The 22,330-nt window shown below is 40.4% G+C and overlaps 1 non-coding gene across 1 annotated transcript; it reads right to left on the bottom strand.

The window, feature by feature from the left end:
* Positions 1 to 19,402: 19,402 nt before the first annotated feature.
* Positions 19,403 to 19,618, bottom strand: LOC138379194 (small nucleolar RNA U3). The gene has a single exon (XR_011231988.1). It is a non-coding gene; the product is annotated as a small nucleolar RNA U3 (small nucleolar RNA).
* Between the last annotated feature and the right edge of the window lie 2,712 nt (positions 19,619 to 22,330).

Below are 22,330 nucleotides of genomic sequence, written 5' to 3'. Positions count from 1 at the left end.
CAGTTCTTCTGGTCTGGGTCAACTTGGCTGGGGCTAGATGATCTAGAATGGCCTCACATTCACATGTATGGCTGTTGACTTGATGTCAGATGGCCTAATGGGGAGAACTTGGCCACATGACTCTCATCATTCAGCAGGCTAGCCTGGGCTTATTCACATAGTGGTAATCAAAAGGTTCCCAAAAGCAGCAAGAGAGGTCAAGTCCAAATGTGCAAGCACTTTTTAACATCTCCACTTGTATCACATTTACTACTGTCCCATTGGCCAAAGCAAGTCACGTAGCTAAACTACCAAAACTCTTAAATCCTTCAGCAAGATATAAATAGGGATTTTAGAACACAGTACCTGCTGCTAGCCGGAGCCCGATAAATATTTGTTGAATAGATGAATAAATGGATGAAATAAGAAACTAAGGGGATGGAGGGACTATGAACCAAAATAGGAGGTTAAAGAGAAGAAGCAGGTTTGGGATTAATGGGAGAGAGTGAATTCCATTCCATGAAACCTTAAGGTACTCATGGGACAGTCAAGTAAAGCTATCCAGTAGACAATTGGATATACATTTCTGGAAAGTTATGAACAGATTTCCTGGAGCTATTTGAGAGATTAAAAATCAACTGTTTACTTGGGTCTGTCCTTTATTTTTAACCTTAAAAATACTATAAATGTAGCTTACATGGAAGTGGGCTTGAAATACCAAATTTCCTCAAATCTAAGATGTATTTTTCCATATTTTAACAGTTCAAATGGGATGTGTGTTACATCCATGTGGAAATATAACACGATTATCATTCCTTTCTTTATGAAAAGCTAATGTTAAATCAATGCAGCATCTTAAAATTGTCGACATATTAAAACCAAGGAACTATGATAAACTGTAAACCCTTAACCTGCTGAGTCCAGTAGAATTTAACCTGTTAGATAAGGCTATTTTCAGTCTGAACCCAATCAAAGAGATTATCTTAATATTTTGCAAAACCTGTTCTCTTTTCACTCTTACCCTATCAGAAAAAGCTACCACCATTTAGCCAACTGATAAACTTAGAAACCTGACAGACATTCTTGATTCTACCTTCTCCCTCATCCATTGCCATATCCTGCTAAAGCTACCTTGGAAATAAGACTCAAACTCATCAATACTACCACCACACTAGACTGAGCAACTATCATCATGAATCTGGACTATTTTTATAGCTTCCAAGCTGGTCTCCTTGCTTCTACTATGGGCTTCCTCCTAACTACTTTCCACATGGCAGTCGAAGCTTTTCTTTTTGAAATGTAAGCTACATCATGTCATTCTCCTACTTAAAACCCTTTAAATCCCCATTGCACTTAGAATATAATCCAAAATGGCATCCATAACCTTTCATTAACTTCAAGCCTCTGGTAACTTCTTTAACCTCATCTTGAACCACTCTCCACTTTGTTACACCAAAACACACCTTCTTCCAACTTTTCTAATTTTTACTAAGCTCTTTTCCTTCTCAGAGATTTAATCCATGATATTTCCCTGCCTAGCCTACTCTCTTATCATCTCTTAGGTCTTAGGTTAAGTGTCATGCCTTCAGAGAAAGCTTCCCTGACCCTCCAACTCAAACTAAATTACATTTCTCCCCATAATTTTCTCTGACTCTACCTTTTGTTTCTCTTTAAAACAATTATCGACATTTCTAACATATATGTATACATTCATGTACAAATAAGTATATATGTATATATGTTTGTATGTGTGTCTAATGTTTACTTTTGTCTCCCCCACTAGAGCATGAATCCCATGAGGGCAAAAACTTGGCTTGTCTCGTTCACTGCTACATGTCCAATGGCTTATATAGTGCATAGGGCATAGTAGGCACTTAATAAATATTCCTGAAGAAATAAATAACCAAAACATCCTCATACAAAGAAGCTAAACTGCTGGTCACATGTAAACACAGCAGCTTCTGACCTGAGAAACTAGAAAATAGGGTGATCCGATGAATAATGGACAAAAGCTATAGGTCCTACAAACAGAAAGAGAAACCATTTCCAATCAAAATATTACGATAGCAGACATAATATATTGGCAAGAAGCAAAACTTTAAATTTCCTTAGCAATACAAAGATAAACAACATTTTAAAACTCAATTTGTGGCAGAGAGCGAGCATTTTCCACAAATACCAAGGACCTTGATACAAGTAAGTAGCTTTCCAAGGCTGACACATATGTGGCAAGAATGGCAAAAGACCCCAGGGGAAGACCACAGGAACCCAGGAGTAGGAAAAGCTGCTAGTTGTCCCCCAATGTCCACTCTCCCTTATGTAATCAATTTTTATGCTAATTAGGGATATCCAACTAAAGGCTGATTTCCAAACCTCCCTTGTAGCTATACATGGTCATGTGATAAAATCCTGGCCAATACACCGTGAAAAAAAGTTATGTGTACAACCTTTAGGTCTCACCCTTAAAATAAAGGGCATATTTTCCTTCCCTCCCTCCTACGACTTTTTCCATCCAGCTGTCTGGAACATACATATTATATTATGGCCAGCCATTCTGAACTGCATAGACAAGGAAAGAAGAGGGACAGAGCAACAAGATAGATGGGGACTAGATCCCTGTGTAACTGTGTAGAGCAGTGTTGCCATACTGCTATTACCCAAAAGGGACAACTACCTAAAAGAGAAATAAATTTCTATCTTGTTTAAGTCATTGTTAATTTTCACTTCTGTTACAGGTACATCCTAATCACTAATGTGGGTCACGCATGAAGAAAAATCCAGACCTTAGTAGACCAGAGATCATTTTTCAGTCACTCCTAGGAAAGGGTTTTCATCTGTTCCTTGAGCTAGGAATTAGAAAGTAATATTAGAACCCACTTCATTTAATTTATAGTGGTTGCATATAATCATGTAATATTAGATATAGAACCATGTTTATGGCTCCTATTGAATCAAATATATTCCACCATTCTTTTGTATTCTTCCTAAAGATCAAAGTTACAGAGAGCCTCTACACATTGTTATAAATGGATTTCTTGATTGGACCCTACTTGACAATGGCAGAAAAGATTTTGGGGGCTGAGAATGAGCAAAAACAAATAAGGAATCACACCTATACCCAAGCCACAACTCCTTCCTCCACTCTGATTCACACACTCTGTACAAAATGTTGCTTCAACCAAGCTTTCTGCCTGGATGTACTGTATGTTACACTATGACAGAACTACATTTGACGTATTTTAAATTTTATATTCTCTGTTTGCCCATCCATTGTCTTCCTCTCTTCACTGTGCTCTGTCCTTCATGGATTGCATTGAATGACTTCCTTATCCCATGGCTTCTGGTTGGGTTTGGCCAATCAGAGGCATGGGCAGGTGGTTGGGGGGTGGAACAAAGGAAAGGTCGAGATTCCCCCAGCTTCTTCCCTGCCTGGCTACAGTCTGGCAGTGCCTGTTTTCCTCTATTGAAGGCCACAGTTTCTGCAAGGTTGTCTTCTCCTACAACCACAGCAGAACTTATCAAACTATAATATTCATACAAATAAACTGAGGTCTTATTAAAATGCAAGCTCTAGTTCAACAGGTCTGGGACAGGGACTGAATTTTCAGGTGATGTTGATGCTGCTGATATGAGGACCACTCTATAAGCAGCAATGAGCTACAACTCTCACCAGGCTCTGGTGATAGCTCCCTCCCAATCGGTCCCAGGGATGGAAATGAGTCCCAGCTATGGCTAGCCATGGGGTCATTCACCATTTCTTATTGGTTCCTTCAACCCTGCCACCCTATTTATAAATAATCTCTTCGTTTAACTCCTTCCAATTACCTTTTGAATGGGCCACACAATTGGAAAAGATAATTTAGTTGTCTACTAGAATCAAAATAAATGAAAGTCCAGGTGGCAGACTATAAATTTGTGTTTTTCCAACTTTGTAATACCACCCAACTTTGGGTTGGGGTTAGGTGGTATTACTGATAATAGAAATGTCTTGATATTTATCAAAAAATAGATATTGATTGTGAGACTGAGCATAAATGAGAAGTAATGTGCCACTCTGTTAATCTTTTCTAGCCCTAAAATCATTTTTTCATCCAAGCAGAGCAATCTCCCCACCCCCAGGAAACAGAAAAGTGTTATACCCTTGGATATTTGGGAACTCTCTCCCAAAATGTTAGAAATAACATTTTTTTAACCAGAAAAAAAAATAAAACTGAAAGAATTCATTCTCTCTGTAAGGGGAAATCCATTTGTATAGGCAATAGATTTCTTAGGCCAAACCAAAATGACTGCCAGCGTATCTTCCGCTGGCCTTCCAGTGAAGCACAAGTCAGCACGCTTATGTAACCATGATGTCACCACTTATGTAAAACCCATGTGATCACGCTTTTGCTTGGCATGTTCCCACTGTTGTTCCAAGCCATATATAAGTGCTCACCATACTCTTGCTGCTGTGGCATCACCCCGATAATAAAAGAATATGTCTCATCTACCCACTGCCGCTCTTCTCTAATTTCAATTCCTGAAACCTGCTCTGGTACCCTCGCTGGCTATGGAGCTCTCTCCCCACACTCTTGGAAGGCAAAAGCCCATATTTTATGATAAAGTATATGTTACTTACCTGTCACAAGTTGAGTATTCAGCAAAAGTATAGAGTTTAGCTGGAAGTTAACTTTCTGCTGCCCAGGTAGAGAAGGGTGAATGGCTACTTGGATATTAAATCTTTTTTTTTTTTCAAACTATAAAGATCTAATTCAGTGTTTCTCAAAGTGTGCTCCTTTGACCACTTAGGCCTGAACTACCTGGGCAGCTGTTACAGATTCTAGGCCAAACTCCAGACCAGCTCAATCAGAATCTCCAGAAATACAGCCCAGGAACCTACATCTTTAATGAGTTCCCAAGGTGATTTGTATGTACGCTAAAGTTTAAGTCTTTAGTAATCTGTCTCCCTGAGTGCAATCTAGCCCAAGATTTACTGGCAGCATCACGGAAGAGAGGGTATATACTGCAAAGCAACAGAGGCTACCATAACACCATGCTTCTATGCATGTGTTTCACACTGGGCTCGATTCCTAATTGTCCAAGCCTGAGGGTGGCGGCGGCGTCCAACATGTCAACAGCTCACAGCCACAGCTGGCCTCTACTCTGGGAAATTATACACATGTACAATACGGACAGACTGTGCTCCCTTCTGGATCCTCAGTTTGCAATAAAAAGCTAGCAAACAGTCATCATAAAGGCTTCCATAGATAATCTTGTTGAAGAAAGTACAGAACTACAACCACAGCTATAGTTGTAGTTGTGAATCCTTGCATGGCAAACAGCTCTGGATGAAATCCAGCAATTTAACAGTCTCTCATTATGCAAAATGTAGTTCCTGGATCAGCAGCATCAGCATTATCTGGGACCTTGTTAGAAATACAAAATCTTGGGTCCTACCGCAGACCTAGTGAATCAGATTCTATATTTTTTTATCAAAATTAACAAGTGATTTATATGCTGTGAGGATGTTACAGCAAGTGTTACAGTGAATGGTCCCAAGGACAAACCGAGCAGCACATGGAGAGTCAAAGAATCAAGGTTTATTCGCCGGCGGGCTCAGAGAGGTCTCACCACCAAATTCTGAGCCCCGTCTACCCAATTTTTCCCACTTTTATTAAGTTGGGGTGGTCCGAGGGGTGGAGTCTCAGGTGACTAACGCCCGCCAGGTAATAGGTTAGTTGATGTGTCAGGTAATAGGTTAGTATTATGTTGATGCACCAGGTAACAGGGTAGTTGATGCACGAGGTAATAGGTTTAGTGTTATGCTGATGCACCAGGTAATAGATTAGTTGATGGGTCAGGTGATAAATTAGTATTGTGCTGATGCGGGTCTTCTGTGAGGGGTGGGGGTCTCAGGTGGCTGCTGTGCCAAGTAATAGATGGGAGTTTTCCTTATCAAGGAGGATGCTCTGTGGCTAGCTTGTGCTTCGATGCAAGCTTCGGGAATTGGAAGAAAAGGCGAGTGGCAGCAGGCAGGTGAGACATGCTCTTTATTGTCAGGGGGAATTACAGCAGTGGTGAAAAGCATGGCCAAGAACATGGCGAGTGTTTATATATGGCTCTGAACAGTAGTGGCAACAAGCCATGGGAAAGCACAATTGCATGGGTTCACACAGGAGATAACACCTTGGCTACATGAGTATGCTGACTCATGCCTCCCCTGGAAGACCAGCTAACCAGGGGGGCTGGGCCGGAAAAAACATGGCAGCAGTCATCTTAGATTGGCCTAAGAAACCTGTTGCCTATCCCTATTTTGAAATGCCTTTTTTAAAAATTTTGTTTAAAATTGAAACAGTAATCATATATGTTTATGGAGTACAGTGTTTCAATATACGTATACATTGTATAATGACTAATATGGTTTGGATATTTGGCCCCTCTAAATCTCATGTTGAAATTTGATCCCCAGTGCTGGAGGTGGGGCCTAGTGGGAGGCATCTGGGTCATGGGGGAAGATCCCTCATGAATGGCATTCACACAAGAGCTGGTTGTTTAAGAGTCTTAAGAGTCTGGCACTCCCTCCTCTCTCTCTTGCTCCCTCCCTAGTCATGTGAACCGCCTGCTCCCCTTTCACCTTCCACCTTGATTGGAAGTTCCCTGAATCCCCCACCAGAAGCAAATGCTTGCACGATGCTTTTTGTATAGCCTGCAGAACCATGACCGAAATAAACTTCTTTTCTTTATAAATTACCCTGTCTCAGGTATTTCCTTTATAGCAGTGCAAAACAGACTAACACAATGATCAAATCAGGGTAATTAGCATATCCTTCACTTCAAACCTTTACCATTTCTTTGTGGTGATAACTTTCAAGATCTTCTTTTCTAGCTATCTTGAAATATATAATACATTGTTATTAACCCTACTCTGTAATAGGACACCAGAACTTATTCCTCCTAACCATAACTTTGTACAAAGAGTTTGTAGGGAATAAGTCTTGCTTAAAATAATGTTTATTTATGCCATTTTTCCCATTGTCAAATTTACCTCCTCCAAATGTTCTTTGTAATTCTAAGGTTTTTTTTTTTTTAGCACCAGGCAGGAGTGCAGTGGTGCTATCATAGCTCACGGCACCTTGAACTCCTGGGCTCAAGCAATCCTCCTGCCTCAGCCTCCTAAGTAGCTGGGAGTGCATGCCACCACATCAGGCTACTTTTTCTTATTCTTTTTTGTAGAGATGGGATCTTCCTATGCTGCCCAGGCTAGTCTCGAACTCCTGGGATCAAGGGATCCTCCTGCCTTGTCCTTCCAAAGTGCTGAGATTACAGGCATGGGCCAACTGCACCCAGCCTGTAATTTCAAGTTTTATTGCAAAACTAACAACTTCATGTGCCCATGTTTTCTGCAAAATTTTATCAAATACAAGTGAAAAGTCACAAAGAACCAGTCCTAGGATTGGTATTTTCTTGCTATTTCAACAGAGACTACTTTATTAAGGAAAAAGAAAGCTTTCTTTATTGGCATTTTATTTAACAGATTTAAGCCAAATTGTGTTTTACCCTCTCCAAAGGAAGCAGTGTTTCAGATATAATTTTCACTTTTGTAGGATTTTTTTTCTAATTTTGGAGAAGTAAGCATCTTATAAGTAACTGTAGAGGTCCAAAATGTAATCATTTGCTACCATCTAGTGGAACTACATGGAAACATTTTTGCTTTAAAATAGTCATTCTGCCACTTCATTACTTTCATTTGATTCTTCTTTTTTTTTTTTTTTTTTTTTTTTTTTGAGACAGAGTCTCACTGTGTTGCCCCGGCTAGAGTGAGTGCCGTGGCGTTAGCCTAGCTCACAGCAACCTCAAACTCCTGAGCTCAAGCGATCCTCCTGTCTCAGCCTCCCGAGTAGCTGGGACTACAGGCATGTGCCACCATGCCCGGCTAATTTTTTCTATATATATTTTTAGCTGTCCATATAATTTCTTTCTATTTTTAGTAGAGATGGGGTCTCGCTCTTGCTCAGGCTGGTCTCGAACTCCTGAGCTCAAACGATCCGCCCACCTCGGCCTCCCAGAGTGCTAGGATTACAGGCGTGAGCCACCGCGCCCGGCCTGATTCTTCTTGGTTACATGAATTTGTGGTTGTAAAACTTCTTGATATCTAATCCAAAAATTCTTAACATATAAGGATCAAGTGAAAGTGGCAAGAAAGAAAGGGAAGAAAGGCTTCTGAAGACACATCACTGTACTTTTGCCCATGTAAAATAAAATAAAAACGATTTTGATAGTCAACCATAAATTAATCAGAGGAAAGAATCATTGTTCTTACATCACCTAAACTTATGTTCAGAAGACTTGGTTGTCATGAAAATTGGCATTATGTCCTCATTCCCTGCTCTACATAATATGTCATTCCATTGTCAGACTTTTCCTCTAGTGTGATATGTCATGCAGAGCAGTGGTCCCAACCGTTTTGGCACCAGGGACTGCTTTCATGGAAGACAATTTTTCCCTGGACCGGGGGAGGGGGCAATAGTTTCAGGATGATTCAAGTGCATTACATTTATTGTACAGTCAAACCTCTCTGCTAATGATAATCTGTATTTGCAGCTGCTCCCCAGCACTAGCATCACTGCTTCAGCTCCACCTCAGACCATCAGGCATTAGAATCTCATAAGCAGCACACAACCTAGATCCCTCAAATGTGTACTTTACAGCAGGGTCCATTCTCCTATGAGAAGCTAATGCCGCCACTGATCTGACAGGAGGCAGAGCTTAAGCAGTGATGCAAGCCATGGGGAGTGGCTATAAATACAGATGAAGCTTCACTCGCTCACCTACCACTCACCTCCTGCTGTGCAGCCTGGTTCCTAACAGGCCACAGACTGGTACCAGTCAACAGCCCAGAGGTTAGGGACCGCAGATGTAGAGCATGTCAAATATGTCTGGTCATATTAATTGCATTCTTCTTGAACATGGCAAAGGAGTCCTCTGGAACATGAGAATTGGAAAACCAAATTATGTCTGTGCCATATGGTCACTGACAGATGGACAGATGTGAAGCAAACATTATGTATTACAGCACTGATTATTTTGCTTTGGCTACATGACAGCTATTCCAAAGTAAAGTTCCTATGACCTCAGCATTCACAGTCATAGAGATGGACTTCCTAGCTAAAGCATATATGATTCTCTGCCTGACAATTTTCTCAGCTAATATTTCTGCCCTCAAATTTGAATTATAAAAGAAGATTCTGTTGGAGGGTGTATGTATAGTAACATGAACATTTAGTTGTATTTCTGATACCAGCATTTATCTCCCCAGTCATCATGGCCCCTTTGAACCTGATTATAGAATACTATGTAGCTTCTACTATATCATGGGAATCAGGCAAATTTTTGTACTGACAAGACAGATCCCCAGACAGGTGCATTTTCACAAGGACTTTTTTTTACATTCCAATACTATAAAATCCCATCTTGGGTCCTCCTTCATGTTAATCCTCCTATAACCAAGAAATGCACTAAACAAATACTGTAAGAAATGTCACTGGTACCATCTTGACCAAACTCCTATCCCCCTTTGGTACTCTGTAATGGACACAACCTCCAAATGTAATAGTTTTTAACTGAACTTATGATACCCTTAAGTATCATAAAGTTTAAATATCCATAAAAATAACTGGGATATTTAAGCCTTAATAGTAATTAATAATTAATTTGCTTGAGTATGACCTGGACACAGCATTAAAGGTGAAGAATATTCTATTCAAAAGATAGAATAAATGAGTCAGTGACAGTATTGCCCACAGTGGAACGGGTAATGGAGGAAGACATGAAAATGGATGGACTCCCAGGGCCTCAAGCCATCACATCCCCTATGTGACCATCTACATAATAGAGAACAACCACCTCCAAAACCTTCATACCTTTAGAGTATCAGAGAACAAGACATGTGCAAGGCCAGCGAGGAATATTAAAACAAAGATTAGGGAGGAAGATGACTGACTAGAGACATTGGTTGCCAGATCGTCACAGAAAGCCGGAAGTTTTAGATGAAAAAATATATATAAATCAGGTGTAATTCTGAGGAAAAAGTGCCAGAACCTACTAGAGATTCCACGAGAAGAAGTTGTGGAGCAGAACAAGGCAGAGCAAGATATCATCAGAGATCAACCCTTGAGAGGCTTCAAGCGCAATGGAAAGGGTAGGTGGGGGTTTTGTTTCTCCTTCCCTCACACCTGTGGAAGTTACCAGGCTCCCAAGCTGATAGAGAGCTTTTCTACCCTCATGAGCTCAAAAGCTGCGGCAGTAAACTGGGAGCTTCTTCAGGACAAAGCACCAGGCTGCCAGCCCACTCAGGGTCTCTTCTCATCACCACAGACCCGAGCCAAGACAGCAGGCACCATACTGCTTCTTCACCCATTGCATGCCTTTGTCCTCCCCCAGGGAGCTTCAGCCCCTCAGTTTTTGTATCACTCATTCCTACACAAACATTTCTCAACTCCAGCCCAGACTGTGGTAGCAGCAGGGGCTGATGGGTCCCAGGGGATCTGTGTAATCCCAGAGCTTGGACATTACTGGAGGGCTGCCTTCCAGAGAGAGGGACAGAGATGACAAGCATGCCTGCTCTCCTCCATTCAGACTCTTTTCCTTCCTTGCCTCTCCCCTGCCCACTGCTGCCAAGAGACACGGGTGCCCCAAGAGACAACTGAGCCGAGACTCATCCCCTCTGTTGGTGCGCCCACCACACCAAGGCTTCCACAGAGAGTGGGGTTCACACCTTTCCTCTTAAAGACCTGCAGCAGACCAAAGGATGCTTGGACTGTGAGCTCCCTGCCCGCTGGCCCTCCTCAGTGCTGATCGCCTGGCTGTCCCAGCAGAACAGGGCATACTCCAAAGCAGAGGGATATCAAACCTGCTTGAGCACTCCATGGGCAACTTGGGACCCGCACACTTCTCCCTGGCATGGTCAGGGATTGAACTTGGGGGACCTGGGGACAGGTCCACAGGCTAGATCCCATACCCCTAGGACTCAATCGTGTTGCTCAGGGGCATGGAGGGGAGATTTGTGAACTAATTTCAGGACGTGAGGGAGCACACATGGGCAGAACTGAGAGGAGAGTGCAGTGTGGGTCCGAGCCACAGCACACTCCCAGAGCACCCCTCCTGCCACAGGAAAGCTGTGCTCTTGGCCAGGGGCAGAATCCTGGACAGAGAAGCTCCCAGCCCGCAGTGCCATTTGCAGAAGTAATCTCAGTTAGTTTGAGCCCCTGCCTGAGGCTGACACTGGAAGGAGACCTAGGGGCAGGGGAGGAGAGAGAAGAGTAAAACCAACTCCCCACAGCCAGACTGTAAATCCCCTATTCCACCAGCAGAATTCCTGGCTTGGTGGGGCCACTTCAGCCCCTTCCTGGTGGCTTTCCCCAGCAGCCCAGGAACAGACATTTGACCCCTGCCAAGATGGCTCTTTTGCCTGCCTTCATGAAGCCTAAAGGCAGGCTCACCCGACTCAGCCCTGCCCAGCCTCACTCCTCCACCCACCTCTGCTGTGGTGGAGAATAAGGAGTCCCCTGGGAGCTCCAGGGCCCTGACCACCACCTGGGGCATTTAAGTGTTTTCCCTGAGGGTCTAGAGCTGGTCACAGGTCCCAAAAAACAACACTGTAGCTGGCTTTTTCTGGCAAGCACTACCTACTGGCAAGGAGGAGAACTTGTACAGCCACATTAACTGACTCAATCACATAGAGCATAGCTGATTCTTACGCACAAGCAATGCCTACTGTCTCGGAGATTAAACTGGGTGTCCCAGTATAATTCACGCTTTTAAGAAGACCACAGGGCTAGGGAAAGAGAAAGGATTTCAAAGACCTCCATTTTCCCTCATCAACAAGAAAGAGAGAATCTGCCCACACACATAGTACACCACTGCTACAGCTACAAACAACTAGCAACTGACAAAAACACCACACTAAGGATATCCATAACCAAGGTATCCATCCAGAACTTAGACCCGCCCCCCGCCACCAAGCACCCACAACTAAAGCCAAAGGATCTTGCCCAACATATGCTACAGACACACCCTTAAGAGTGAGGAGGGAAAAAAAAGTCCCATCTCAACAAAAGAAAATCCCAAAACAAGAAGCAACAGCTACTTCAGATGAGAAGGAATCAGAGCAAGAACTCCAGAAGTATGAAAAATCAGAGTGAAAGGACACTCCCAAAGGGGTACACCAGCTCTCTAGCAATGGATCCCAACCAAAATGAAAACACTGAAATCACAGATAAAGCATTCCCAAATATAGATTATAAGGAAGCTCAATGAAATCCAAGAAAAAAATGAAAAAACTCAAAGAAACTAGAAAAACAATTCAGGAAATGAATGAAGAATTTACTAAAGGAACAGAGATACTTTAAAAAACTAAATAGAACTTCTGGAAATAAAATTTTCATTTAAGGAAATAAAATAAAAAAAAACAGTAGAAAGCTTTAAGAATAGACTAGAAGACCAGGCAGAAGAAAGAATTTCAGAGCTTGAAGACTACTCTTTGAAATTAACTCAGTCAGTCAAAAATAAAGAACAAAGAATCAAGAGGAATGAAAAAAACCTATGATAAATATAGCATTATGGAAAATGGCCAAAAATAATAATCACAGGCATCCCTGAGGTTAAAAAGCACAAGATCTTGAAGACCTATTTGAGGGAATAATTGAGGAAAATTTCCCTGGTCTTGCTAGAGAATTAGACATCCAGATAAAAGAAGCTCAAGGAACACCTGGGAGATTCATTACAAAGAGGGAATCACCAAGACATATAGTCATCAGATGGCCAAAGTTAACATAAAAGAGGAACTCCTGTAAGCTGAGAGGCAAAAACATTAAGTAACGTACAAAGGAAAACACACCAGGATGACTACAGACTTCTCAGCAGAGACCTTAGGAACAAGAAGGGATTGGGGTCCCATATTCAGTCTTCTTAAATAGAACAATTGCCAGCCTAGAATTCTGTATGCTGCACAACTAAGTTTCATATATGAAGGAGAAATAAAGACCTTTCCAGACAAGCAAACACTGAGGGAATTTGTCAAAACAAGACCTGGCCTGCAGGAAATACTCAGAACTACGTTATACATGGATCAGCACAATAGATACCCACCAGTGTAAAATTATTCAAAAGCTAAAGTGCACAGCTCATATAACACAGCAGCACAAGAAAGAAAGAAAGGCTATAAGGTACTAATCAACATAATGAACAGAAGAGCATCCCAAATACCAATTCTATCACTCAATGTTAACAGTTTGATTGCCCCACTCAAGAGACATAGGCTGGCTGAATGGATTAAAACATAACAACACAAGTATCTGCTGTCTCCAAGAAACACATCTAACTCACAAGGACTCACACAGACTCAAGATGAAGGGATGGAAAAAATATTCCATGCAAACGCAAATCAAAAGAGAGCAGGTGTACCCATTCTCATACCAGATAAAATTTACTTTAAATCAAAAATGGTAAGGAAAGACAAAGATGGTCATTATATAATGGTGAAAGGAGAAATTCAACAAGAAGACGTAACGATCATAAATATATACACATCTAACACAGGAGATCCCAGATTCATAAAGAAAATTCTACTACATCTAAGCAAAGATCTAAAAAGCAGCATTATAATTAGTGGAAACTTCAAAAATCCACTGACAGAGCTGGACAGATCATTGAAGCATAAAATAAATAAATAAACATTGGACTTAAACAGGACTCTAAAACAAATGGGCCCTAATAGACATTACAGAACATTCTACCCAAAAACTACTGAATATACATTGTTCTCCTCAGCACATGGGGCATTCTCCAAGATTGATCATGTCTTAGGCCACAAAACAGTTCTCAACAATTTCAAAAAAATTAAAATCATACCATGTATCTTCTCAGACCACAGTGGAATAACACCACTAAACAATTCCAAGAGAAACACTCAAATCTACACAAAGTCATGGAAATTAACCTGCTGCTGAACAATTATTGGGTCAAGAATGAAATTAAGATGGAAATCAAAATATTCCTCAAACTGAATGATGAAGTGGACACAAGCAATTAAAATCTATGAGATTCAGCAAAAGCAGACCTAAGGGGAAAATCATAGCCTTAAATGTCCACATCAAAAAGACAGAAAGACCACAAATGAACAACCTAATGACACATCTCAAGGAAATAGAAAAGGAAGACAAAACCAAAGCCAAACCCAGCAGAAAAAAAGAAATAACTAAGGTCAGAGCAGAACTAAACAAAATCGAAAACAAACAAAAAAAAAAACAATACAGAAGATTAATGAAACAAAAAGTTGGTTCTTTGAAAAGATAAAATTCATAGACCTCTTGCTAGATAAACCAGGAATAGAAGAGCAAGGATCCAAATAAGCTCAATCAGACATGAAAAGGCAGACACTACAACTGATACCACAGAAAACATCATCCATAACTACTATGAAAATCTCTACACACATAAACTAGAAAATGTAGAGGAAATGGACAAATTCCTGGAAAGACACAACCTCCCAAGACTCAGTCAGTAAAACATAGAACTCCTGAACAGACCGATAATGAGAAGTGAAACTGAAGCACTAATAAAAAAATCTTCCAACAAAAAAGGCCCCAGAACAGATGGATTCACAGCCAAATTCTGTAAGACCTCTACAAAGAAGAGCAGGGTACCCATAAAACAGAAAATATTCCATAACACTGAAAAGGATGGAATTCTCCCCAACTCATTCTATGAAGCCAGTATCACCTTGATACCAAAGCCAGGAAAGGACACAAGAAAGAAAGAAAGAAAGAAAGAAAGAAAGAAAGAAAGAAAGAAAGAAAGAAAGAAAGAAAGAAAGGAAGGAAGGAAGGAAGGAAGGAAGGAAGGAAGGAAGGAAAACTACAGACCAATCTCCCTTATGAACATAGATGCAAAAACCTCAATAAAATACTACCAAACCAAATTCAACAGCACATCAAAGAAATAATCCACCATAACCAAGTGGGCTTCATCCCAGGGATGCAAGGATGGTTCAACATATGTAAATCCATAAATGTGATTCACCACATAAACAGAAGCAAAAACAAAGACCATATGATCATGTTATCAGACACAGAAAAAGCATTTGACAAAATTCAGCACCCTTTTATAAGAACTCTTAAGAAAATAGGATAGATATAATATACTTCAAAATTACAAAAGCCATATATGACAAACCCACAGCCAGCATCATGCTGAATGGGGAAAGTTGAAAACATTCCCCCTAAGAACTGGAGCAAGTCAAGGGCGGGCACTGTCACCACTTCTAGTCAACACAGTGCTGGAAGTCCTAGCCAGAGCAATCAGGCAAGAGAAAGAAATAAAGGGTATTCATATAGGGAAAGAGGATGTCAAACTATTGTTTTTTGTTGATGATATGATCTTGTATCTAGCAAACCCCCGAAACTCCAAGAGACTCCTGGAATTGATAAATAAATTCAGCAAAGTCTCAGGTTACAAATCAATGTACCCAAATCAGTAGCATTTCTATACACCAATAACAGTCCAGCAAAAAGTCAAATCAAATACTAAATACCATTCACAATAGCTACAAAGAAAATAAAATACCTAGGAATATACTTAACAAAGGAGGTAAAAGATCTCTACAAGGAGAACTATAAAAGTCTGAGGAAAGAAATCATAGAGGACACAAACAAATTGAAAAACATATCATGCTCATGGATTGGCAGAATCAACATTGCTAAAATATCCAAAGTGATTTACAGATTCAATGCAATTCCCATCAAAATACCAACAGCATATTTCACAGATCTAAAAAAAATAATTCTATGCTTCATTTGGAACCAGAAAAGAGCCCGAACAGCCAAAGCAATCTTAAGAAAAGGAACAGATCTGGAGGTATCACATTACCAGACTTCAAACTATGCTACAACACAGTATAATATTAGCACAAAAATAGACACATAGACCAATGGAACAGAATAGAAAACCCAGACATAAAATGATCCACATATAGTCAACTGATCTTTGACAAAGCAGATAACAATATACACTGGGGAAAAGAATCCTTATTCAATAAATGGTGCTCAGATAACTGGATAGCTACATGCAGAAGAATAAAACAGGACCCATATCTCTTACCACTCACAAAAATTAATTCAAGATGGATAAAAGACATAAATGTAAGGCATGAAATCATAAGAACTCTAGAAGAAAATACAGGAAAAACTCTTCTAGATATCGGCCTAAGCAAAGAATTTGTGACTAAGGCCCCAATGGCAATCACAGTAACAACAAAAATAAATAAATGGGACTTGATTAAATTAAAAGGCTTCTGTACAGCCAAGGAAATAATCAACAGAGCAAATAGACAACATACAGAATGGGAGAAAATGTTTGTAAGGTAATACATCCAGTAAAGGGCTAATAACAAGAATCTACAAAGAACTCAAGCAAATCAGTAAGAAAAAAATCAAACAACCCCATTAAAAAGTGAGCAAAAGACATGAACAGAAGCTTTACAAAAGAAGATACACAAATGGCCAATAAACATATGGAAAAATGCTGGACATCACTAATTATCAGGGAAATGCAAATTAAAACCACAATGAGATATCCCCTTACCCCAGTTAAAATGGATTTTATTAAAAAGTCCAAAAACAATAGATGCTGGTGTAGTGGCAGAGAGAAAGGAACGCTATCATTCTGGGGCAACACACTGAACATATGTTGTAATCTGAGCCATGTGAAAGCAGATAGTCTGTGATGCCATGGATTCAGCGAGATCTGAAGAAAGCATTAGCATGTCCACAATTATAACTAGGCTTCACAGTCTGCACAATGGACCCCTTGGTCATTATAATACAGGTTGAGCATCCCTAATCTGAAAATCCAAAATCTGAAACTTTTTGAGTGCCAACATGATGCCACAAGTGAAAAACTCCACACCCAACCTTATGTAAGGGATCACAGTCAAACACAGTCACAATCTTGTTTCATGCATAAAATTATTTAAAATATTATATAAAATTACCTTCAGGCTATATCATCTGTAAGGTATATATGAAACATAAATGAAATGTGTGTTTAGACTTGGCTCTCATCCCTAAGATATCTCATTATATATAAGCAAATATTCCAAAATCTGAAAAAGTCTAGAATCCAAAAGACTTCTGGTCCTAAGCATTTTATATAAGTGATGCTCAACCTGTATCTGGAAGCACAGGTACAAAAACTACCCTGTATTGAGCTTGCAGTATGGCACAGTGAGGCATCAAGTACCACTGGATTTTATCACCAACTACACTGGGCTAATTAATATAGGTGGTATAGTCTCTTCAAGGACCTCTCTCACCATTAGCTCCTTGATCAGTGTGTGAACTTCCTTTCATCCCTACCCCCACCTCAATCCCCTACACACACAGAGCCCAGTATACTACTCTGATTTACTGATATCTAATGATTGGACTGTGGAAGAAGCCTGGTAGGATCCCAGTTGCCCACTCAGCCCAGTACCACGGTAATAGTGGTAGTATTTCCCCATTGGGAACATCCCTTACAATCAAGAGAAGAATTATACATACTTAACATAACTCTTCCCACAATACACTCTTCAGTATCATTTACAACACTTTGCATATGTATTGGCCAAAAAGGACCCACCCATAAACCCATTTAAGTCCACTCTTTAGTCTGAGAGTTTTTTACTAAATACACTCTTTCTAAATCTTGACAAAAACATCAGCGGTCACTATGCAGCACAGTGGCATGTATTCCCGTGTCCAAAATTGCAGAAAAGATTGGCCAACCTGGGTACAATCAATTCCCCAACACAGTTTAACCGGTGTATAAAGTCTCTAGTTATAGATGGAGGGTCCTCAACCTCTACCTTGGACCTCTTTTTTTCCCCAAGAAGTAATGTTTGGGAAGAAAGTTAGTGTGGATGACATAAGATAAACAGTCTTTGGAAGAGCAGCAAATTCAGCAAAGTTTTCTAGGTCTTCTTGGTCCTCCCAAGTAGTGAGGGTGACACAGTGAAAATGTTATGGCCAGATTGACTTGGAAAATGAAGTTGGTCATAGACAACTGGGTGATCTCCACACCATGTCCTCCAATACAACCAGGAGGATCCCCTTATAAGCCAGATGAGGAGCCAAGCGCATACAGTGTCATTGGACATTTGCCCAAATCACTTCTTTCCCACTATCAGTACATTTCTACATGATTGAATTCCCTTATAACTAAACACTTTATCAATGAAGTCTTTTTATTTATTTATTTCAGGATATTATGGAGGTACAAACATTTTGGTTACATGTTATCACTTCGCCACACCCAAACCATGATTTGAGGTGTGCCTTTTCCCCCCTACAACGATGAAGTCTGTTTCTGCCTCTGAGATACTATACCATCCTTGCATAGCTGACATGCAGATTCTCACCTGAATTCTTCAAAAAGAGCACTGTGACCTTATCAGCCTTCAGGAAGAGGAGGATAAAAATCACATGGAGTAAATGAAACAAAAAGAAGTGAGGCAAAGCCCTATGTAGTATTTCCTCTTTTACCATAGGACAAATGTTTACACCAGTTTTGTAGGAGCAACTAGTGTTCTCTCAGAACATAGAATTCTTGGAGTATGAAAGATAGCAGTAGTTCTTTGACAGTAGCTTTAAAAAAAAGTTTTAAAAAGTTAAAAGTGATTTTGTCATTGAGATGTCCATGAGCTATTTATTATATATAGTGTAATAATATTTAATTGGTACTGAAATGTGTCACTTTTTAAGATTTTGAATGTTTATATTTTATCAGATAAAATTCTCCTGATATCTAAAGTTCTCACTTTATTTTATTTTATTTTATTATTATTGTTTATAGAGACAGGGTCTCACTCTGTCACCCAGGCTAGAGTGCAGTGACCCAATCACAGCTCGCTGTAACCTCAAACTTCTGGGCTCAAGAGAGCCTCCTGTCTCAGCCTCTCTCAAGTAGCTACAGGTGCATGCCACCACACCCAGCTAATTTTTTTTTTTTTGGTAGAGACAAGTTCTCGCTATGTTGCCCATGCTGGTCTTGAACTCTTAGCCTCAAGCAATCCTCCCACCTCAGCCTTCCAAAACGCTGGGGTTACAGGCGTGAGACACCATGATCAGCCTAATTTTTTATATTTTCACTACAAGTTCTCTCAGTTGCATTCAGACACTTTTTTTTAGAAAACAGAACATGTATATTTTTATATAGATATTAATACTAAAATATGAGCTTCCTACTCTCCTCAACTGGAAGCTCAGGAACAATAGGAAAGAAGGCACAGCAGAAATAACTGGAACAGGTTCCACATACATTAAGTCCATTTTGTGGTCCTCAACAAACGTACTTTTGTCAATAACTATGCACCAACTGAACAGGTAACTTTTCTTAAATAAAAACAGAAACCACTCAGACTGTATCTTCTCCCTCTTACTCTTCCGAAGGAAGAGAAGAACAATCATCAATGGCAAATAGCAGGTGCAGAAAAGCAACACCAAGTGCCAGTTTCACGCTCAGGAGAAAACACTGTACCTCCTCATTGTGGTTTCTGGTGCTCTATATGTTCATAGAGCCTTCTCCAGTAATGAACCATAGAAATGATCCCTTAAAGTATAGCCTTTGAACAAGCGATTTCAATCCTATCTCTTGCTACCTAACTCTCCAAACATTTTTCAACAGGTAGCATACATTATCAGATCACATAGAATATATCTTACCCCTAATTGGCCCACACCTTGGAAGAGATTAGACACAGGAGGACCCATATGCATCCCCTTGCCCACCAAGTAGACAAGGGATGTGCTACCAGATTTTGGGACGTTGTACCTGCACCTCTCATAATCAGGCCCCACTGCTCACCAACTATGGGAGATCCATTATCTCCCCTAACCAACCCTGACTGGGAGACCAAATTGGTAAAGCCTTATCTCATTTACTGACTCAGCCAGTGATCCCAGATGCCATGGATCCCAGGTGCCTTATCCATCCTAACATGGAACAAGCAATTCCTTACTGAGAGGACCCTATTGTCCCACTCACCCACCACTTATGTGACAGCATACTCAAACAGATGCTAGGGAATCTATCTTAGCCAGTAAGCTGGCCAGCATAGCCTCTTGTCTAACAAAAGGACATCATAACTTTACTGGCCACATACCTGGTGCCAAGTTTTGTCACTGCAAGCACAGAAACTTGCAATGCCGTGGAAAAGGCTCAACTTATTTACAACATAAACATAAAAAAGCCCTTTTACATTATGATGCTGTATACTTATAAACTACGCATAGAAAGAACATACCTCAAAATAAAAAGGCCATATATGACAAACACACAGCTAACATCATATTGAATGGGGAAAAATTGAAAGCATTTCCTCTGAGAACTGGAACTAGACAAACATACTCACTGTAACCACTACTATTCAACATAGTACTGGAATTCCTAGCCAGAGAAATCAGGCAAGAAAAGAAATAAAAGTCTTCCAAATTAGAAAAGAGTAATTCAAGTTATCTCTGCTTGCTGATGATATGATCTTATATCTGCAAAAACCTGAAGACTCCACCAAAAACACTCTCAGATTTGATAACGAATGCACTAGGTTCAAGATATAAAATCAATGTACAAAAATCAGTAGCATTTCTATACACCAAAAACAATCTAGCTGAAAATTAAATCAAGAAGGCAATCCCATTTACAATAGCTACCAAAAAAATAAAATACCTAGGAAAACATTTAACCAAGGAGGTGAAAGGTCTCTATAACAAAAACTACAAAACACTGATGAAAGAAATTGTAGATGACACAAACAAATGGAAAATCATCCCACACTCCTGAATCAGAAGAATTAATATTGTTAAAATGGCCATACTGTCTGAAGAAATCTACAAATTCAACGCAATCCCCACCAAAATACCAGTGTTATTTTTCACAGAATTAGAAAAAACAATCCTAAGATTCATACAGAATAAAAAAATGAGCCCAAATAGGCCAGACACGGTGGCTCACACCTGTAATCCTAGCACTCTGGGAGGCCGAGGTGAGAGGATTGCTTGAGGTCAGGAGGTCAAGACCAGACTGAGCAAGAACGACAATCAAGTAGAATCTCCTAGGGGTCACAAGTAGACAGTAATGATGCTGTGAGTCAGCCATGTCCCTAAAACTCTGCACTGAACATGATATTGAAAGTTGTACATCCCTCATATAATAGCTATAGCAGAAACCCCAAAGAGCAAAATAATAAATGCTCAGTAGAACCCTGTTCTAAAGTAAGATGTAGGCCATCTTGCAAACAATGGACTAAAAATGGTTCTGTTGGCATTATCCCATGGCCCAGCTCAGAGATATAAAATAGTTTCATTGAAAGGAATATAGAATTTTTAGTGAGAGTTGTCAATGTGGTAGACTTGTTCTGCACCATCATGAGTCCTAGACTTGAAGGAACCATTTGCTTTCCTGACGGTTTCTTGTTACCTGGAGCCCTTTGCAATTTGGGGGCAGGGTTCTTTCCAATGTCCTTATTTTTTTCCAAAAAGCACACTGATTGTACCCCAACCTAGGGTGGCCTTTCCTTTTGACTGTCTCAAAGGATCTTTGGCTGGCATAGCTAGCAGAACACACAGTTTTTAGTTTACTTTAAAGGCCATATTAACCAGCTGGGAAGGATTCGTACTAATTGCCTTACCCTGGCTATGGGTGCCCTCTGGCCAAATTGAGCTCCCTGCTGGCTAAGGAGAGACCATTCCTGACCCCAAGTCATAATTTAATGGGCATGAGATTGAAGAATTAGCTCAGAAGGCACCCTCCCCAGTCCTTCCCAAGGTGCCAAGATGACAGTGACAGCAGGCCTTCCTTCCCCCTTGCTGCACGTCACTCAGTAGTGGACCACGTGCGCCAATCCTCCCTGCCATTGAGTCTGCTCCTGGGCTGTGGCCCCTCCCAGCATCTCACCCCGTCTGACTGCAGGGTTCTGGTGGGGGCTGGAGGACCTCATTTATCAAAAATCTTACAAACACAAATCATTTTGTATACCATAAATAATGAGTTTACCTGAAGCAGAGAGCTTAAGACTCAACATTTTAACTCTATAGTGGTAGGTCAACCATTTGAGCTCTAAATTTTCAGTGATATAATTTTACCTTTAGTAAAAATTTTTGCACAAGAATTGGCCATCCTAGAAAACCTGGCATGCCTTTGAACTTCCCAATTTATACAAATACTTGCAAGTAGAGGCACCACAAAAACCAACTGGGGTACCCAAAGTGGGTCATTCACCTTGTCTTTCCTTATTTTTAAAGGATTGGCTTCCCATTATTCTTTAAAAGCAGCACCTGGG

Source organism: Eulemur rufifrons, chromosome 30 (genome assembly GCF_041146395.1).
Source record: "Eulemur rufifrons isolate Redbay chromosome 30, OSU_ERuf_1, whole genome shotgun sequence".
Lineage (NCBI taxonomy): Eukaryota > Metazoa > Chordata > Mammalia > Primates > Lemuridae > Eulemur > Eulemur rufifrons.
This window is presented reverse-complemented; position numbering and strand designations above follow the sequence as displayed.